The 22,404-nt window shown below is 43.3% G+C and overlaps 1 long non-coding RNA gene across 1 annotated transcript; it reads right to left on the bottom strand.

Moving 5' to 3' along the window:
* Positions 1-11,646: 11,646 nt before the first annotated feature.
* Positions 11,647-21,047, bottom strand: LOC132538255 (uncharacterized). The gene is made up of 3 exons (XR_009549657.1): positions 20,986-21,047; positions 13,552-13,603; positions 11,647-11,945 (listed from the first exon to the last, which is right to left on the bottom strand). It is a non-coding gene; the product is annotated as an uncharacterized LOC132538255 (long non-coding RNA).
* Positions 21,048-22,404: the final 1,357 nt, after the last annotated feature.

Below are 22,404 nucleotides of genomic sequence, written 5' to 3'. Positions count from 1 at the left end.
GGGCCAGTGCTTTCTCCACCACATGAGCAAACAGGGAGAAGCCACCCCCTGACACAGAAAGGTGGTCTCTCCCAACAGGAACCATGTGAGCCATCCAGCACGACTTTGGCCATCCAGCCTCTGGAAGTGTGAGAAATAAAAGTCTATTATTGAAGCCCTTGGCAATGGCACACCCTGTAGAGTGCACACATAACCATACACAAGGACCCAGGTTCAAGCCCCAGGGCCTTAGTCACAGAGGGGGAGTTTTATGAGCAGTGAAGCAGAGTTGCAGGTGTCTCTCTCTCTCTGTCCCTCTTTGTTTCTCTTTCTCTCCTCCTCCCTGTCAACTTCTCTCTGTCTTTATCAGAAAAAAAAAAGAAAGTAAGAAAGAAAACAGAAAAAATGGCCACTGGGGGTGGTGGAATAGTACTGTAGGGACTAAATGTCAGCAATAAACCTGGTGACCAAAAAAAAAAAAATTCCATTCATGAAGTCCTAGACTGTGATGTACTGAGGGCCAGCTAGAGCTGACTGACCTAGATATGTCTCTTGGATCCAGATGTCATTTCTCCTGGGCAGCATGGAGACCAGGGAGTGGTCAGGCCTGGTCCCTGGACACCAAAGCCACCACTAGAGCCATGGCACAAAAGGCGGCCACTGGGTAGGAGTCTCGGTCCGGAAGAAGTGGAGCTGGTCAAACAGGAAGTCCTGGCCCAACACAGGGCTGGTCAGAGGGAGGCCATGCCCCTTCTGATTTCTGTTCCAATCTCAGAATCCAGTTTCGTCAGGGCTCAACCCAACCCTGCTGCACCTATTTTTACTTCCTGCCCCTAGATACTAGAGAACTGGAACAACTGATGGCTGAGAAATAACAGTGTCTTGAAGGCCTAATTTTCTTTCTTTTTTAAAAAATTTTTTTATTGGGGAATTAATGTTTTACATTTGACAGTAAATACAATAGTTTGTACATGCATAACATTTCCCAGTTTTCCATATAACACTACAATGCCCACTAGGTCCTCTGTCATCCTTTTTGGACCTGTATCCCCCCGCCCAAGCACCCCAGAGTCTTTTACTTTGGTGTAATACACCAACTCAAGTTCAGGTTCCACTTGTGTTTTCTCTTCTGATACTGTTTTTCAATTTCTGCCTGAGAGTGAGATCATTCCATATTCATCCTTCTGCTTCTGACTTATTTCACTTAACATAATTTTTTTCAAGCTCCATATAAGATCGGCTGAAAATGGTGAAGTCACCGTTTTTAATAGCAGAGTAGTATTCCATTGTGTATATACACCACAACTTGCTCAGCCACTCAAGTGTTGTTGAGCACCTGGGTTGCTTCCAGGTTTTATAAAACAGAGTTCTTGTTTTTTGTTTTTTACAATCAAGATTTATTTATTTATTTATTACCAGAGCACTATTCAGCTCTGGCTTATGGTGGTGGGAGGGCTTGAACCTGGAACTTTGGGGCTTTAGGCAGGAGAGTCTGTCACTTTGTGGTGGCGGGACACGGAGGAGATAAAATCCAAGAGAAGAAGGAACACAATCCTTTATTCAGGGTTGGGTCAGAGTGCAGTGGTTCGGGCCACATTTAGCTAGCCAAATATGGCTGTCCCCGCTACGTGCACCACCCTTTCCTCCCGAGGTAAAAAACTGGGAGAGAGAGAGAGAGATAGAGAGATATGAAGTAAGAGGGCTTTATAGGTCAACACCCAGGAGTGACGTGTCGGGACAGGATTGGTTGGGAGAGGCACTTGAGAATATTGTGGGAAGTGGCAAAACCTGAGGGCAAAGACTGCATCTGCATAATTCCCCAACAAGAGTCTGTTTGCATAATCATTATGCTATCTACCTTCTGCAAAGACCTAATTTTCAAAGTAACCAGTCATTGCTTCTATGTCCAGAGTCACTTCTCAGGACCTCAATACATTTGTATATCAATCAATACTTAATAGATGTCTATAAAGTCTGCTGGAAATCAGAGGTGAGAGCCAACTTTGAGTCTGAGCAGCCTCCCTCCCTCAGGGAAGTGTCCTCATAGGAAGTGTCCCTGGATCCCTACTCCCTTTGGCAGATGGAAATCAGGACACTGGAGAAGGTGGCAGTTCTGTGCCCACGGAGGACCATGGGTTCATCTGGGCCCAGGAGTGTCAAATGCGTTGTCAAACTTCAAAATGCACAGAAAGGTCTAGTATGGAGTCAGGCTCCTAGTCTGTCTCTGCCATCTGTTTACGACTGTTGATTCATAGTCACTCTGTTCCTTCATTTTCTAGCCTCTAAAATGGGCTAAATAACAGTACCTCTTGGGGCAGGGAAGTGGCACACCCAGTTGAGCACATAGAATCCTATACGGGAAAACCCAAGTTCCAGTCCCCAGTCCCCACCTGCAGAGGGGAAGCTTCACAAGCAATGAAACGGGGCTGCCAGTGTCTTTCTATCTCTCTCCCTCTCCATTCCCCTTTACCTGTCTTTCTCTGTCAGGAAGGAAGGACAGAGCCACTGGGAGCCATGTATTCATCATGTAAGCACCAAGTCCCAGCAATAACCCTGATGGCAATTAAAAAAAAAAAGGGTCCTCTCAGGACTGGGTAGTTACATAACCATAGAGCATGTGTTACATATTAACACAAGTGAAGACCCACATTCAAGTCCAGAGCCCCCACCTGAAGAAATGAAAGCTTCAGGAGCAGTGTAGCAGTGCTGTAGCTATCTCTCCTTTTTCTTTCTTTCTTTCTTGCTTTCTTTCTTTCTTTCTCTCTCTTTCTTTCTTTCATTCTCAGTCAAAGAAAAAGAAAAGGTCACTGAGAGTGGGTGAGTCATGCACGCATCCTATCTCACCAATAACCCGGGTGGCAAATACTTAACGTTTTAAAAGGAGAAGTTTCTCTCTCTGGATGGGCTGAGTGGGTGAAGCAAAGACAGTCACGCAGGACATGGTCCACAGTGTCACCACCACTGCTGTTGTCCTTTGGGAGAATCTCACCACAGTCAAGAAGGAAAATTGCCAAGTGGTGAATGGAGATGGAAACTTCACTGATTTTTTTTTTTTTCTGTACAGTGCCGGAGAACAAAGCCAGGGTCTCAGTCACGAAAATATCTCTGAGAGAGCTTCCTGGCCTAATTTTTTATGTGTGTTTGGAGACATAGAAGAACGGGGGACATAGCATTATGGCTATGCAAAGAAATTATCATGCCTGAAGATACAAAGTCCTGGCTTAATCTCCCACACCACCATCATAAACCAGAGCTAAGCATGCTCTCATTTACCAAAACAAACAAACCAGGGTCCAGTTGGTGGTGCACCTGGTTGAGTGTACATGTTACAATGTGCAAGGTACAGAGTTCACGGCCCTAGTCCCTACCTTCAGGGAGAGAGCTTAGCAAGTGCTGAAGCAGTGCTGTAGGTGTCTCTCTCTCTCCCTCTTTATCTCCCCCAAACCTCTCAATTTCTGGCTATCTCTAACTAACAAAATAAAGATAATATTTTTAAAGATTAAAAAAATAAAACAAGTAGTGAAGCAGGTCTGTGGGTGTCTGTCTGTCTCCCTTCCTCTCTGTCTCCCCCTTCCCTCTCAATATCTGGTTGTCTCTATCAAATAAATAAAGATAATAAAATATAAAATAAATCAATAACAATAACAAAAAAAATCTAGAGACATAAGAGAAACTAAAACATCCTGCCACCATCCAGGAAGTCCCACTTTTTTTTTTTTTGGGGGGGGGGTCCTTGGCATTGTCTATGGTTTTTCTTTGCAATGCCAGGAATTGAACCCTGGACCTTATCCATAGAGGATGTGTGCTTTACCACGGAGCCACCATCCCCGTCTCTTCAAAGGTCCCAGGTTTGCAGCATCAGAGCATCCAAGGAGACCCCCCCCTCCATGCTGTGACCTTGTGGGATGGAACTGTCTCTTCTCAGAGCAAGGCAGAGGCCGGGGCAGGCCAGCAGGACACTCCAGGCCAGTGCTGAGGTCGGGTGTGGGCCTGTTCTGGGCTTGTTACTGCAGACACGCAGCCATTTGTCTCGGTGCTGCATGTCCTGAGCTGGGCTCCCCGGAGTGGGAGGGTGCCGGGGCTGTTGGAAAGGCTGCCCACAGCCGTGCAGGTGACTGATGAGGATGCAGCTGCTGTCCCTGCTGTCCTGGGAGCCAGAATGTTGATTGAATGGCCATCTCACGCTCTCCAACAAGCAAGTAACAGTGTAAACTGGGTTCTAATTTATCAAAAAACAGGCGCTTGCACACTGCGCGGGCTGCGCGCCCCTGAAATATGGCTGCTGCCCAGCTCCAGGCCCACGTGTGTGCGATTTTATGATATTTCAGTTTTATGGAGGACATCCCACTGATGAATGTCTCTTAGTGAACGATCATTCTGGAATCTATTTTGCCTTCAAAGAGGCTTCTGCTGGAAGGGACTGGGAGGGGGCGGCCTTTGTTGCAGATGAATCTGTGCCCAGTAGCCCCAGGCAGAGAAAAAGTGAGGACAGGGGAGACAGTGGCAGGGTGTCTGTGAGTTTGAAGCCAATTTCATCCCCTTTCTCACTGTTCCCGAATGTCTGGCATAAGCGGAGGGTGGACTGGAGGCCAGGGAACCCGGAGAGGCATTGCTGCCCCACACTCCGTGCAGCTCTGAACAGCTGACTGGCCTCTGGGGCTCTGGCATTGATTGGGCTGCCTGTCTGTCATCACACCAGTGGGTCTCGGGTACAAGTCTGAGCTACCACCAGAGTTAAGAGGCCAGGATCCCAGGACCAATGAGAACCTTCCCTTTCTTCACTGCGGGCTGGACCATGGCTCACCTGGTTCAGCGCAAACATGCCAGGCACAAGGATCCAGGTTCGAGTCCTTGCTCTCCACCTACATGGCAGAAGCTTCATAAATAGCGAAGCTAGTCTGCGACACATGTGTCTCCCTTTCTCTTTCCTTCTTTATCTTCCCCTCCTTTCTCAATTTCTTTGTCCTAATACAATAAATAAATATTAAAGAAAAAGACTCAGATTCCCTGTTTTCTTCTCACAAAAATATCTGCAGTTTCATGCTGCCACACTGGTGGTCCCCGAGACTCCCAGACTAAAGGAATTCAAGGCTCTGTCTGGACACAGATGTCCACAGTTGTCAGGGCTTACAGATCTCCACCTGTCTCTATCTATCTATCTATCTATCCATCTATCTATCTATCTATCTATCTATCTTTTTAAACCAGAGCACTGCTCAGCTCTGGCTTATGGTGGTGTGAGGGATTGAACCTGGGACTTTGGAGCCTCAGGCATGAAAGTCTCTTTGCGTAACCATTATGCTATCTACCCTCTGCCCCTCTACTTGTCTCTTCACTCAGTTTCCCCATCTGTAATAAGGCTGGTGTAGGTTCCCTGGTGCCTGATGAGGGATCAGGGATCCTTCAGGGGCCACAGTAGCCACTGTCAGTGTCTACAGTGTGAACCCCAGCACCACAGCCTCTCTGACAGATCTCCTCGCTTCCTTTCCTTTGGGAGGGGGGCAGTGGTCCTCAAAGCATGCTTACCAGCCAGCAACAACGTTACCCAGCAGCTTCTTCAGAAAGCAGATCCACAGGCCCCTCTCCAGATCTCCGGAGTTCACTTCTCACACTCTGGGAGTGGACCCAGCAAGCTGGGTTTTCACAAGTTCTGTTCATTTCCTCACACCCGTTATGGATTGTGAGGTGATACTCAATGACTAGACTCAAATTTCTCACACTGAAGTTTTTCACACCGTGTTTGAAGCCAACTGACCTCCTGATATTAGCAGGCTACAGGGCAGGGCAGATTCTTTTTCAAGGCCAGACTGAGACTGTATCTAGAACAGGCTTGAGGGATAATTCCTTCTGGCCTTTTCCAGCTTCTAGAAACATCTACTTTCTGAATTTGAGCCCCTTCCTCTTTTTTTTTTCAATATTTTCACTTATTTATTATTAGATAGAGACAGAGAAATTGAGAGGGAAAGAGGAGATAGACAAAGAGGAAAGAGACAGGGAGACACCTGCAGCTCTGCTTCACTACTGCTAAAGCTTTCCCCTTACAGGTGGGGACAGGGGCTTGCATCTGGGTCCTTGTGTGCTATAATGTGTGTGGTTAGCAAGGAGCTCCACCATCTGGCCCTGAACTTGTGTCCCTTCCCTCCACCCTCATGACCAGGGACACACAGATATATCTCTCTGAGTGAGTGTCTTTCCAGAGCTGCCAGACCCCCCCTGACACACTTTAGAACTCTTGTGACCTGCCTGATCCCTCAGGACCATCTCCTGCTCTGGGAGCCTTAACTAAGCCACAACTACAGAGGTCCATGTGCTGTGTGAGGGCACACACTCAGAGCTAGACTTGGGAACAAGGATGGAGCCCTCTCTGAACCAATGTTCTTGGAATCACACGTGCTCACAGGTGGCTGATGCAGCCTGAACCTTGAGATATCGGTGTTCTAACCAGTTACCACCATGCATGATAAATTCAGCGGGGGGGGGGGGGGGGGAGGGGGGCTGTCCTCCTCACATAAGAGATACAACATCTCTCTCTGAGACCATACAAAGACAGAACTTCAATGAATGGATGAGTGAGTGAATAAGTAGAATAAGTAGATAAATGAGTGAAGGAAGATCCCACCACCCCATGCTCACTCAGGCTTCCATATCAGAAAATTAACAAGAACAGGAGGTTACCACTGGGGGCCAAGAAAAACAGCTAAAAGAGCAGGTCTCCCAGCCAGACTGACATTAAGACAAGCAGTAAGAACAGTGGGGTTGGGCAGGGGGTACACCCAGCTGAGAGTCCATATTACAGTGTGTAAGAGCCTAAGTTCAAGCTTTGAAAGTGGTAATTAGTGCTGCATTTCTCTCTCTCTCTCTCTCATCTCCTCATTCCTTTTTAATTTCTCTCCATCTCTACCCAATAAATAATGTTTTATGGAAAAAAATCTTCTCTTTGAAGTTCAAGTTTCACTGAGAGTACTGTATTTTTCTCTGCCAAGAACGGTATCTTAAACGTGGCTATAACCCGCACTGTCCTTGGCACCAGCCAATTCTCCTTCTGTGAATGTCTCTTTGGGTGATCTTCTTGCCCTTCATCAATCTGTGTTGTCTCTGGTCTCTGGAATTTAGAACTCCAGTTTCATCCATTTTGTCCTGAGTAAGTAAGGAGATAGCAGACAGCTACTGGGTGGTTTCACTCATATATGGAATCTAGAGAACTTACAAACAAACAAAAATTATTTCTAAGACCTTGTAAGAATGTGGGTGGTTCTCTTTGGGAGGCAGGAGGTTGAGGATACAGACCTTTGGTGGTGGGTGTGATGTGGAACTATTCCCTGGAATCTTATAATCTTGTAACCTACTATTAATTTTTTAATTTAAAAAATGGTAAAAAAAAAAAAAAGTGCAGAAAGGCTCTAGGGAAAGCCTAGGGTCTGGAAGCTTTCACCAATGGCCATCTGCTGTGCTCCACTCAGTGCAGACAGTGAGCACATGTCGCGGCAGCAATCAGAAGCAAAGAGACCCGGCTGTGTTGGTCCCTGACCTGACTCACAGCTGAATCACTCGCACGTGTGGCCCACATCATTCCTTGTGTGAGGCTTGAACTGACTGGCCCTGTCTCCACTCACTCCAGGGGACTCAAGGCCAGCTCTATGATGGCAAAACTGCTTCCACTGGTCAGGACCAGCCTGGCCCATCTCTCTGTCTATCCTCAGCATGGAGCTGGAAGCAGAGAGGACTTTCAATGTCTGTGAGCAATCAGCTGCTCTTAAGGGTTCTAGAAATTTGTACCAAAAAAAAAAAACCCACTAATGATATATCTTGCTTCCATCTTCAGAGGCACAAATGGAATAGAAGGCACATAAAAGGGAACCCACTTAAACATGTGATCCACTCTGAGGAAGAGAAAAACATGGACACACATATATCGACCTGCAAAGTTCAGGAGCCTCCTTCCACCCTCCTTCCCTCAGACTCATTATCCTTTGATCTTCCTAATAATGTGTTTCTTTCCTGGTAATAGGTTTTCATCCTTCCCACAGCCTATTGATTAGAACCCTTTTGCAGGGTTTTGAGATATCGGCTAAAATAAGGGACAAAAATCATTCAGCGCTTGGATGATGTCTCAAAGGAGGTCTGTTTTAATGGCCTCTCCCTCCACGTGAGTCCCAGGAGAGGGGCACATGTGCCCTTTTCTGGGTGCCCATCTGCTGTCCTCCTGCACCCTGATTCTGGCTTAGTGAACAGCAACGCAATAGCTCGCTGGCCAGGATGACCTCCTAGATGTGTCTCCTGGGTGAAGTTCGGCCACCTGTAATGATTGCTGGAATATTAAGTCCAGGGACTTCTGCACAGAAAGACTGCAGTTAAGGCCTGGGGGGTGGGAGCTGACTATGCCAATGAATTGAGGGCCACTGGGATTAATTGGGGAATGGTACAAAACTGGGCAGGGGGATCTTTTTTTTTCTGCCAAGGGCTATTTGGGTATATATAGCATCATTGCAGAGCCATATAAAAATTAGTACATAATGTTGCTATTAAAAAAAAAAAAACTAGCTTGATCCAGGAGGTGGTGCAGTGGCTAAGGCACTGGACTCTCAAGCATGAGTTCCTGAGTTCAATCCCTGGAAGCACATGTACCAGAGTGCTGTCTAGTTCTTTCTCTCTCTTTCTCCTATCTTTCTCATTAATGAATAAATAAAATCGTTAAAAAAAAACCTAAATCTATTGAATTTCTAAAATATTTATTTGAGATAGAAATTTAGAGAGGAAGTAGAGATAGAGAGGTAAAGAAACCTAGAGAGATGCCTGCAGCCCTGCTTCACAACTCTTGAAGCTTTTCCTATGCAGGTGGGGACTAGGGGCTTGATTGAACCTGGGTCCTTGTGCACTGAAATGTGAGCCTCCTGCTGGCCTCCAGTCTACTGAATTTGTGGGACCAGACAGAAGGACATCTGGCAGAGTACACACATTGTCATGAACGGGTTTCAAGCCCCCCAGTTCCAACTCACAGGGAGGAAGCTTCACAAGCACTGAAGTAGTGCTGCAGGTGTCTCTCTTTCTCCCCCCTCCTTTTTTTTTTCTCTCCAGGGTTATCACTGGGGCTCTGTGCTGGCACTACAAATCCACTGCTCCTGGTAGCCCTTTTTTTTTCTTTACTTTTCTTTCTTTCTTTTTCTTTTTCTTTTTTTTTTTTTTTTGGATAGGACAGAGAGAAATTGAGAAGGGAGAGGAAGATTGAAAGGGAGAGAGAAGGAGAGATATCTGCAGACCTGCTTCACCGCTTGTGAGGCAACTCACCTACAGGTGGGGGGAACTCGGGGGGCTCCAACTGGAATCCTGGTCCTTATAGGAGTCCTTGTATTTCTTACTATGTGCACTTAACCCAGTGTGCTACTGCCCAGCCCCTCTCTCCTCCTCTCAATTTCTCTTTGTCCTGTTAATAAAGAGAGAGAAAGGGAAAAAAAAGAAAAAAAAAGGACTCCTGGAGTTGGCAGATTCATTGTGCAGTTGCTGCGCCCCAGAAACAATCTTGATGGCAATAAAAAAAAATCAAAAACAAAAATAAATAAATAAAAATGTGCTTTGCATTTTCTCCTTACACACAGACCTTAGGATACTACACATACACGTACACCTATGTCTGAGTATCCTCAAGAATATACGCACATTTATAAACGTACCTCCAATGCCTTTATGAATATGCTTGAGAGAGAGAGAGAGGGATAGAGAGAGAGAGACTTGAGCACTGCTGAGCCTGGGGCCTCTGAGGCCTCAGCCATAAAATCCAATGAGTTCGTCTCCTGACCCTAAATACACACTTTTCCTTAAAAGTCTCTTTCGGAATGTAAGGTGAGACCAAGAAGAAACCCTTCCCCTGCATGTGAGTGCAAGGACGTGCTTTTTCTCAAGGCTTCCTTGCCGCGGGCCCCATCCATCAATTTCAGGAGTTCAGGAACCACTGCTAATACAATCAATCATCTTTTTATTGAATTAAGACAAATGGTTGGTTATTAATAGGCTAAGACTTAATGAGGGAAAAGGATAAGGGAGCACAGCCAGAAGGCCAGGTTCTGAGCTCTCCTTGGAAAGATCTGGACTCTTCTTTCTAAGTCCTTGACTAGAAGGCTCTTTGGACTCCCGGAACACTCACAGGCAGGCCTGCAGAATAGCTCACTTGCACTGTCTGCTGTTTTGCCCTGTGTGCAACCCTGAAGCGAGCCCAGCCCCCCACCGAGTTAAAAGAAGCTTGAGTGCTGTAGTCTTTCATTCTCTTCTCTCTCTACTGCCTTTAAAAAAAGCTGGGAGGGGGGGAGCTGGGCGGTAGGGCAGTGACTTTAGTGCACATGGCACACATTGCGAGGACTGGTGTAAGGATTTCAATTCGAGCCCCCAGCTCCCCACCTGCAGGGGATCGCTTTGCAAGAGGTGAGGCAGGTCTGCAGGTGTCTGTCTTTCTCTCCCTTCTCTGTCTTCTCCTTCTCTCTCTTTTTCTCTCTGTCCTATCCAACAACAACAACAGCAATAACAACAACAATAATAACAATAACAGGAACGATGAACAACAAGGGAAACAAAAGGGAAAAAAATGACCTCCAGGAACAGTGAATTTGCAGTGCAGGCACCAAGCCCCAGTGATAACCCTGCAGGAAGTGGAGCATCTGGATGAGCTCACACATTGCCAAGGGCCTGGGTTCAAGCCCCCCAGTCCCCACCTTCGGGGGGGGGGGGAAATATTCACAAGTAGTGAAGCAATGCAGCAGATATCTCTTTTTTCCCCACTTTCTCTGTCTTCCCTTCCCCTTTATTTTTTATTATCTTTATTTATTTATTGAATAGAGACATCAGAAATTGAGAGACTAGACTCACAGCCCTGCTTCACCACTCATGAAGCTTTCACCCTTCAGGTGGGGAGCCCAGGGGCTCAAACCCAGGTCCTTGCACTTTGTGACATGTGTGCTCAACATGAATCACCACCACCTGGCCCCTTCCCCTTTCAGTTTCTCTCTTTACTATAAAAATGATAGAAAGTAAAGGAAAAAATGACCACCAGGAGCAGTGAAGTGGTAGTGTAGTCACTGAGTCCCAGTCACAACATTGGTGGTGAAAAGTAAGTAAATAAAAAATAAATAAGAAACAACTAACAGGATGAAGCTTAGGAATCAGAGATGCACAACTTAACTCTTACTCCTCTGCCTTTGCCTTCTGTCCGTGTGATTCCTGGCAGTGTCTTGATCTCTGAGCTTCTGTCTCCTCTTTGTGAGAGGAGAGGTGCTTGGCTATTGTGTCCTGTGTTAGTCATGGGGCTCAGAGAAGTAGAGCCCTGTCCCCCATTTCTGGGCTCCACTGAGCCAGGCATGGATGTGTGTCTGCTAGAGTTTAGAGTGGGGGTAGGGCCTCAGCGTTTCGTGGGACAGGGCAGCATTTTGCCCAGGCAATCCTCCACCCTGCCTTCCCCAAGGGTCTCTCTCCCACAGGTTTTCAGGAATCCCTGAAAGTGAGCTCAGGCAGTGGGGACCATTCCAGGCACGAGGACTTGATGCAGGATGCCTGGTGTCTGTTTATGCCAGTGCTTCTGGGGAAGCAGATTGTGTTTATGTCACACAAGAAAGACTATGTTTTGGGGGCAGTCACTGCAGCTTGTTAGGTCAAATCAATACCCCGGCCCCATCTGTTCAAGGTAGACTCCCAGGGGGGGAGCCCCTCTGAGTGCCAGCAGCCTGGAGCTTCACTGTGGGTGACCGAGCCCCAGGGGAGGACAGGACCCTTGCCAACTGCAAGATGATCAGCCACTGGTATTGTCCAGGATTGAGCCTTGGCCTCTCTGGCATGGCTTCCTCTGTTGATCTTTCAGGCAGTTTGGTCTGCACTTGGCTGGCCCCTCTTCCAGGGTGCTTGAGATGCTGATCAACGACAGTATTGGGGTGGGGGATGTTCACAGTGGTCAGGGAGGACTTGGAGCTCAGAGGTTTGTTCCAGCCCTGCATTTCAAGAAAGACATTGGGCTCAAATCAGGGGAAAACAAGAGACACAGGAAACAAGGAAAAAAATACTTCAATTCTGGGTGGTGGCTTACCCAACGGAGCACATACATTACCATGTGTGAGGGCTCAGGTTCAAGTCCTCAGTCCCCATCTGCAGGGCAGAAATTTCAAGAGAGATGGAGCAGTACTAAAAGTATCTCTCACTTTCCCTTTCTTTTTTTTTTTTTTTAATAAAATGTTGTATCTTTATTTATTGGATATATACAGTCAGAAATCAAGAGGTTACGGAGACAGAAATAGAGAGAGAGAGAGATAAAGGGAAATACCTGAAACATTGCTTCACCACTCACAAAGCTTCCCCCTGCAAGTGGGGACCAGGGACTTGAACTTAGATTCTTGAGATCCTTGCACATTGTAACATGTGCTCTCAACCAGGTGCACCAGCACCTGGCCCCTCTTTCTTTCACTTTCTAGCTCACTCACTTCTGTTGAGAGAAAGAGACACACACACAGAGAGAGAGAGAGAGAGAGAGAGAGAGAGATGCTGTCATGGTTGCCATGAATAAAGCTGTCATTCAGGTACTAAACCCCAGTGATAACCTTACTGACAAAATAATTGTAATGAGGAAGAAGGAAGAAGAAGAGGAGAAGGAGGAAGAGAATAAACTGTCAAAAAAGGACTTGACTGTGTTGAAATCATGCTCCCCCTTAAGCAAGGGTGTGTTGAAAGGGAGCAAGTGAAACTGTGAAGCCAGGTCTCCTGCCCTGAGACCATGTGCTGTCCAGACAGCAACCCCTTGAGTTAGTTCATTACTTCCTGACTTGTTATTTAACTTAAAAGGGGGTTAGTGTGGCTACTGTGGCACATAAAAGGATTCACAGCAGGGAGCTGGGAACTGGTTTAAACAATACAAGGTTTATTAGGGTGAAACAGGTAAAAGACAAAATAAGCAATTATCATCAAGGGTTAAGAGTACGCTAGCTAGGTCCATAAAGTCTGAGTATAGTTATCAAAAGTTTAGTCCCATAAGATAAACAATTATCAGCTCTGGTAAAGGTTGTTCATGACTGTAGAGAGGTCTAAAAGTTTACCAGTTAGCCTCAGAGTCCCACGTGTTCACTTACCAGGAGAAATAGCCATGGGGGATATCTGGCGCATCTCCGTCGAGATGCTTCTGACCAGGAGAAGAAGAAGCAGCCAAAAAGAGTGGCCTGCTCAAAGTCCTGTGCTTCATACCTTCCCTTCTCAGTGTGTCCCGTCATCAGGCTGAGGTCATTCATATGCTAATAGTCCCAAACTCCTGTTTGGGGTCACAACACCTGACCAAGGTGACCAAGTGACCACACCCTCTGCCCAGAAACCCCTTCTCCTTGGGTGTTTGTACGTATTTCATCTGATTCTCTTCTGATGTCTTTCCTTCTTCTAAACTTTTCAGTGGCATGAGATTCTCTGGTTTGGAATTAAGATGAATCAATGAATTAATAAATAAATAAAACAAAACTTGACCTTTGTTCCCCATCCTGGGGTCTGTGCTTCTCACACACCTGACAATTCCTGATGGGTTGAAAGGTCTTTTGTCATGTAAAGTGAATCCTTTTTTACCTATGCTTGTGCTACCAGGTGGGTCCTCAGGTTGGGGCAGGTCACTCGGAAGCTATTGAATAGAAAGTGAGGGAGCCAGGCCGTGGCACACCTGGTTAAGCACACATAGTACTAAGCTCAAGGACCTTCACAAGGATCCAGGCTTGAGTCCCCATCTCTCCACATGCAGGGAGGGCACTTCACATGAAAGCAGGAGCTCCCCATTTTGAGAGTTCCTCCATCTTAGAGACTGGTTTTACAAGTAAAAGACAGTAAAAGTGGAGAAACAAGGTGACCTCTCCCCCAGAACACCCAGGCCATCTGGGCAGCAATAGATAACTCGTTTGAACTGTGGAGAGTGACTATGAGAAATAAATGTTTATGTGACAGTTTAAATTTGAAAGTCCCCACTCAATTTCACCTGCCCAATTTGCTTCTGAATATCTGCTTTGCTAAAGATTGGTGCGACAGACAGAGATCAGAATGTACATCTGTTTGTTTAGATAAAGATTGGAATGTACTCCCTTAAGGCATAAAACAGAGGATGTTAGAGCTGTTCAGAGTTGCTAGCTCAGGGAGCAGTCCCAGCTAGTGAACCCTCAGCAAGGAGTTCCCCTGTATGAGTGAGACTCTGTGTGTGCTTGTGTGAATAAAACTTTGGGGAGTCGGGCTGTAGTGCAGCGGGTTAAGCGCAGGTGGCACAAAGCACAAGGACTGGCATAAGGATCCCGGTTCCAACCCCAGCTCCCCACCTGCAGGGGAGTCGCTTCACAGGTGGTGAAGCAGGTCTGCAGGTGTCTATCTTTCTCTCCTCCTCTCTGTCTTCCCCTCCTCTCTCCATTTCTCTCTGTCCTATCCAACAACGACAACAACAATAATAACTACAACAATAAAACAACAAGGGCAACAAAAGGGAATAAATAAAATAAATATTAAAAAAAAAGGTAAGATAAGTAAAAAAAAAAAAAAAAAACAACTTTGAACGTCGTTACTCTGCCCATTTGTCTTCATCTGCAGTCGAGCTTGGTCAGTGGCTTCATAACATACAAGCTGCAAAACAGGTCTGCCAGTGTCTCTTTTCCTTTCTCCTTCTCTATTATCCCCCTCCTCTCACAATTTCTCTCTGTCACACCCAATAAAATGGGGGATCACCAGGAGCAGTGGATTTATAGTGCTGCCACCCAGCCCCAGTGATACCCTTGAAGGAAAAAATTAATTAATTAACTAATTAATTAATTTTTAAAAGAGAGAGAGTGGAGACTCAGTCACACCCACTAACCTCCAGAGAGAGGGGGGAAAGGGCTGGAAACTCCATGCAAACTCTTGAGCAATGAGATTTGACAAGCTCTCAAGTTGGCAGACAGACTGAGATGCTAGGAGTCTAGTGGAGGGAATTTTCACTCTAAGTTCTTGAACTGAGCCAATGATTAGCTTAACACCAGGCAGATCATTAGAGGAAAAGAGCACATTTATCTGTGCATCTATGGGAAATCTATAGAGGCAGGTGGATGCCAAAAACAATTACGCAAGATAGGGGTATGCATCCTGAGCTAAGGAATAGGATCAAGGCCTGGGGCTTCAAAGGGAAAGAAAGGGACCCACATGAGGAGAGAGTCTCATCTGACAAAGGTCATACACTGTAATTAGATGTTTGCTCTGATTCATAGGTCAATTTTTCAGATAGTGATATGACCTCTGGTAATCACTTTAATTCTGGGTAAGACAGTAAGACACCTCTCCATTTTAATTTCTCTTTGGAGTGGAGAATTCATGTGATTTCCCCCCCCCCATTCTGGGTATAATTGATTCTGGCTCAAAATGATCCACATTTCCTAATACATCCTTGGGGACCTTTCCTTTATCATCTCGTCCACCTAACCTATATCCTCTACAAAAAACTAGTGACCAGGAAAAAAATTCAATGAAGCTAACTATTGGTTCATAAAAATGGTAAACAAAATTGACAGACCCTTAGTCAGAATCACAAAGGTGGGGGGGGGGGGGTTTCAAATAGATGGGATTGTAAATGAAAGAGTGGATATCTCAACAGACACCACAGTAATCCAAAGGATCATGTGAGGCTTCTATGAACAACTATATTCCAACAAGCTAGAGGACCTGGGAGAAATGGACAAGTTCTTAGAAACATATACTCTTCCAAAATTGAAGCAAAGGAACTAGAAAATATGAACAGTCCAATCACAGCTAAAGAAATTGAAAGAGTCATCGAGAACCTTCCAAATAATAAAAGTCCAGGACCAGGTGGTTTTACAAATGAATTCTATAAAACCTTCAAGGAAGAGTTAATACCTCTACTTTTTTTTAGCTCTCCCAAAATATTAAAGATTCAGGCATACCCTTTCTACTTTCTATGAAGCCATCACCCTAAAACTAAAAGCAGACAGGGACACAATAATAACAAAAACAATAACAAAAATAAAACTACAAACCAGTCTTTCTGATTAACATACATGCTAAAATATTAAACAAAATTCTAGCCAGCCAGATACAGCAGTATATTAAAAATATTGTTCATCATGGCCAAGTGGAGTTTACCCCAGGGATGAAAGACTGGATCAATATACATATGTCAATTAATGTGATACGCCACCACATCAATAAAAGAAAAACAAAAAACCACATTATTATCTTAATAGATGCAGATGCAGCCTTAAAATATCCAACATACTTTCATGGTTAAAATGCTACAAAAATGGAATCTAGTGAAGTCCATATACAGCAAACCTGCAACCAATATCACACTCAGTGGTGAGAAACTGGAAACATTCCCACTCAGATCAGAACAGAGCTGCCCACTATCATCATTACTATTCAACATAGTGTTGGAAGTTCTTGCCATAGCAAATAGGCAAGAAGAAGTAATTGATCAGATACAGTTTGGAAGAGAAGAAGTTAGACTCTCACTATTTGCAGATATATGACAGTATACACAGAAAAATCTAAAGAATCTAGCATGAAACTCCTGGAAATTATCAGGCAATATAGTAAGGTATAAGGCTAAAAATTAACATCCAAAATCAGTGACATTCCTTCAATACAAACACTGCATCAGAAGAAAAAGAAATCCAGAAGTCAATCCTATTCACTATAGCAGCAAAAACAATAAAATATCGAGGAATAAACCTAACCAAAGAAGTGAAAGATTTATATACTGAAAATTATTATTACTATTCAAGGAAATAGAAAAATATACAAAGAAGTTGAAAAATATTCCATGTTCATGGATTGGGAGAATTAATATCATCAAACATGAATATTCTACCCAAAGACATAAACAAATTTAATGCAATCCTCATCATCCCATATTTTTAAGAAAATAGAAAGAAAGCTACAAAAATTTTATCTGGAACTGGAAAACACCTAGAATGACCAAAACAATCTTACGGGAAAAAAAAACTAGGTGGATCACACTCCCAGATATTAAACTATATTAAAAGGCCATTGTAATCTAAACTTCCTGATACTGGAACAAAATAGGCACACCGACCATTGGAACAAAATTGAGAGCCCAGAAATAACCCCCCATAACTATAGAAATCTAATGTTCAATAATACAAATCCAATTACAAAGAAGAATAAAACAAAAATAAACCAGTGGGATTACACCAAATTAAAAACTGTACAGCAAAAGAAACCACCAGCCAAATAAACAGATCCCTTACAGAACGGGAGATCTTTATATGCTATACATCAGAAAAGAGGCTAATAAACAAAATATATAAAGACCTCACTAGGGTCAGGTGGTAGCACAGCGGGTTAAGTGCACATGGTGCAGCGAAGCACAAGGACTGGCATAAGGACCCCTGGTCGAGCCCCTGGGTCCCCACCTGCAGGGAAGTCACTTCACAGGCGGTGAATCAGGTCCGCAGGTGTCTTTCTCTCCCCCTCTCTGTCTTCCCCTCCTCTCTCCATTTCTCTCTGTCCTATCCAACAATGATGACATCAATAAAAACAACAATAATAATTACAACAATAAAACAACAACGGCAACAAAAGGGAAAATAAATAAATAAATAAATAAATATAATTTTTTTTAAAAGACCTCACTATATGGATCGACCAGTCAACGCCCATGTTCAGCGGGGAAGCAATTACAGAAGCCAGACCTTCCACCTTCTGCAATCCACAAGGACCCTGGGTCTATGCTCCCAGAGGGATAGAGAATGGGAAAGCTATTGGGGAGGGGATGGGATATGAAGATTGGGCGTGGGAATTGTTTGGAGTTGTACCCCTACGGTTTTGTTAATGTCTCCTTTCTTAAATAAATAAATAAATAAAAATAATAATAATAAAAACCTCACCAAACTCAGCAACAAAGAAACAAATGACCTTATCCAAAATGGAGAAAGGATATGAACAGAATATTTACCAAAGAAGAGATATAGACATATAAAAAATTGTTCCAAGTCATTTGTCAGAGAAATGCAAATAAATGCAACAGTGAGATACCACTTTAGTCCTGTGAGACTGTCATACATCAGAAATGATAGTAACAACAAATGCTGGAGAGGCTGTGGGGGGGGCAAATGGAACTTTCCCGAACTGCTTATGGGAGTGTAAATTGGTCCAGTGTCTGAGGAGAGTAGACTAGAAAATTCTCACAAAGCTAGAAATAGACCTTTCCTATGACCTAGCAATTCCTCTCTTGGGTTTGTATCATAAGGAGTCAATATAGCCATCATGTGTATCTATTCACAGCAGCACAGTTTGTAATAACCAAAACTGGGAAGCAACCTAGATGTCCAACAACAGATAAGTGTCTGAGAAAGTTCTGGTATATAAACATAATGGAATACTACTACTCAAGTATTAAGAATAATGAATTCATCTTCTTCATATTGTCTTGAACGGAGTTTGAAGGATGATCCCTTAACTTAATAAATACTATCTTCAAAATTTCTGTAGCTAATGGCATACTTAATGTCAAGAAAGTTCAAGCTTTCCCACAAATACTAGATACAAGGCATAGACAATCTTCTAGACACTATTTTTATTAGTATATTTAAAGTGTCTGGCAATGTAAGAAGGCAAGAAAAGAAAAAAAAAGCAATATACAGATTGACAATGAACATATAAAACTGTTTTCATTCACAGATGACATAATAATATTGTGAAAAATTGAAATAGTCAACAAAATGATCCCAAAATAAGTAGCAATAGTAAACCCTAGGCTATGGGGTTACTCCCAGTACTGTATGTGCCAGAGTGATGCTGTCTCCCTTTTTATTTAATTAATTAATATTTTAGAAAATATTAATGTCACTTGCTCTTTATACACTAGCCATGAACAAACTTTGACATATATTTATTATATAAGTATACTAACACCTGTGAAAATAAAATACTTAGACATAAATTTAAAAAAACATATGGAAGACTCATATAGGGACAACCACACAACTTGGATGAATTAAATCTAAAAAAAAAGTGAATAATTGGAGAAATATTCCATGTCTAAAAATAGAAACACTAAATATTGTCAAGATATTAGCTCTTGTAGGCTCGATTTACAGATTCAGTGCAATTCCAACTAAAGCGCAGCAAGTTATTTCATAGATACAGATAAACTAATTCTAAAGTCTATGTGGAGAGACTAAATACAATATTGAAGAAGAACAATGTTGGAAACCTGGTGCTATGCATTTCAAGCCTCACCATCAAAACTACAATGACCATGATGGTATAGTACTGATACAAAAAAAGAAATAGAAAGGTAAAAACCAGATTCAAAGTAAAAAACAAAAAAAGGAAATCTACACACAGGCCTTACATTTGTCACAAAAACAACATAGAATGGATTAAATGTAAAATGCAAATTACAAAGTTACTTAAAGATAACAGTAGAAAACTTACCTTTTTAAAATTTATTTAATTTTTATTTATAAAGGGAAATTCAGCAAGACTACAGGATAAGAGGGATACATTTCCACACAATGCCCACCCCCAGAGCTCCATATCTAATCCCCTCTCTCTATAGCTTCTCTATTCTTTATCCCTCTGGGAGTATGGACCCAGGATCATTATGGGGTGCAGAAGGTGGAAGGTCTAGTTTCTGTAATTGCTTCCCCACTGAGCATGGGCATTGACAGGTCTATTCATACTCCCAGCCTGTGTCTCTTTCCCTAGTGGGGCATGAGACTTTTTTATATACAACAATGGCACAACCCATAAATGAAGAATTAATATGTTAAACTTCATTAAAATTAAAGACATACATGGGTGTGACCAGTTTCAAACCTGGTCCTCCTCATCACACTAAAGAAAAATGTGGTGCTTAGGTGTTTTTTTCTCTGCCTCACCATTTCTGTTTCTGTATTTCTATCTGAAAAAGTCCACCGGGAGCAATGAAAACTCAATTGATGACCAAAAAAATAATTAATTGAATTAAATTAAACACTTCTCTACGAAAAGCAATGACAAGGAAAGAAGAAGATGAAGATGAAGGAGAAGGAGAATAAGAATAAGATGATGATGATGATGAGGAGGATGAGGATGATGATGATAATGAACCATAGGGTGGAAGAAAACCCTTTGTAGAGGACAACTCTGACAGAGTACTCTTACCTGAAAGGACTCAAGAAACCCAACAAGTTGATTTAAAAATGGACCAAAAAGCTTAATAAACATCTCTCGGAAGCAGATGTACATATGAGATGTAAATATTTCAAACGTTACATCACATCATATGCCCTCAGGTGTGGAAGAATATCCACGGAAGATATCTGACCTTACCAGGTCATTACTGGCTACAAGAGTGTTTAATCCATGCCCTAATTGTTCTGCATAAGCAGCAAAGAGCTGTAACTCCTCAAATATGAACAGTTGTCAGTGGAGCCAAAGCTGCAGCCCACTGCCAATTGGTACATAGTTTGCTGACCATTGTAACAATAAAATCTGTTGATATCCCCTTAATACAGTGACTTAGAAAAGGACCTTGGGGGGAACTTCCAGAGTCATGGCCATGGAATAGCAGCAGCCTCATGTCACTCCCCTGATCAACCAATAAAAGCAAAGAAAAAACACTTGAAAACTTATCAAATATACAAGTGGGATTTTTTTAGAAACTCATTTAGCCACAAGTGGGTGCAGGCACATGTTGTTAATGATTTACAAAAAAAAAGTGATTGAGAGATTCTCAGGACTTAAGAAGCCATGCTTAGTGGCAGTTGTGGGAATTGAATTACAAAGCGGAGCACATTGCTAGTGACATGAAGGTAGATCTGGGTGCTTAATTTGTCAACTTGGGGACAACAGGATATTGAACTGCCCACAAGGACTCACCAGTGTTTAAAGAGAAAAAATATGGCTGAGAAAACGTGCCCATGCTCTGCTTAGGAAAATAAATCCTAGCCAACTTTCAGTGAAGTGGCCAGGGAATAGCAACCACTGCACATTGTTCTCCTGATCAACTACTTAAAGCAATGAAAAACTTACCTGAAATTTCACCAAACTACAACTGGGATTTCTTCAGAAACTCATCTTACCCACAAGTGGGTACAGGTTCACATTGTCAGTGAATGGAGTAGAGGTGAGGGAGCTCCTCAGCCCTAGCATGCAACTAAGAAAATAGACCCTGCATGTTCTCTGATCATTCAGGAGAAAGCAATTTTCCCATGTTATTGAGTCCCAGAAGATGGAAGTATAGCTGCAAGACCCTATGTTACTGCAGCCAAAATGCCCATTGACACATGACTGGCTGAAGAAGTCATGAGATACATATATATATATTACATACACAGTGAAATACTACTTTGCAATCCATAGACAAGGTTGTGTCCGTGTCCTTTGGGACAAAGTGAATGGAACTTGAGGAGATGGAACTGGAGATAGATGACAACTACCAAATAATTTCACTCACACGTAGAATCTAGAAAAATGATACACATGAATTAAAAAAAAATCAAAGCAAAGGCAAACTCTTCTAAGACTTTGTGAGAACTATGATGTTTATCTTTCAGAAATAGGAGAGAGGGGCCTAAAATGTTGGTGATGTCTGTGTGTTGTTGGACTCTATCCTATAATCTAAAAATTTTGTAATCCACTATTAGTCATAAATAATTTTTTTAAAAAGACCTTGAATGTTACTTAGAAGAAACTGGTCTTATCAATGGTGCCACCTTGTGCAGATTGTGTTATGAGTCTGCTTACCTTATCAAACTGTTTTGCTGATATGAACCATCTTAAAATTCCTTTGATGGGGCCAAGTGGTGGCACACTTGGTTGAGCACACGCATTGCAGTGTGCAAGGACCTAGGTTCAAGTCCCTGGTCCCCACCTGCAGGGGGAAAGCTTTGCAAGTGGTGAGGTAGTGTTGTAGGTGTCTCTCTGCCTCTCTCTTTCTCTATCACTTTGTTCTCTCTTTTGATTTCTGGCTGTTTCTATTAAACAAAATAAAGATCATAAAAAATTATATAAAAAATTTCGTTTGATGTTAGCCCCATGGTGGCACACCTGGTTAAGCACATATGTTACCTTGTCCAAGGAACCAGGCTGGGCCCTCACTCCCCACTGGCAGGGGGAGGCAAGGCACTTCACAAATAGTGAAGCAGGTCTGCAAGTATCTAGCTTCCTCTCTCCCTTTCTATCTTCCCCCACCCCTATCAATTTCTCTCTGTCCTATCAAATAAAGTAGAAGGGAAAAAAAATGGCTGCTGGGAATGGTGTGAGGACACGGTGGGTTGAGCCTGGTTGGAACCCTGGATACTTCTCAGTGAGGATGGAACGTGGTCACCTCCCCACCCCTCCCTAACCTCCATCTTGTTCATCCCAGAAGTTGTAACTATTCCCCCTCCACCTGCTCTGAATAAATCTGATTTGCTCAATGGAATGTGGATAAACCCAAAGAGCCCCTTT

The sequence above is a fragment of the Erinaceus europaeus genome, chromosome 4 (assembly GCF_950295315.1).
Source record: "Erinaceus europaeus chromosome 4, mEriEur2.1, whole genome shotgun sequence".
Classification (NCBI taxonomy): Eukaryota; Metazoa; Chordata; class Mammalia; order Eulipotyphla; family Erinaceidae; genus Erinaceus; species Erinaceus europaeus.
Note: the sequence above shows the minus strand (reverse complement) of the source record. Positions and strands in the feature narration are given on the sequence as shown.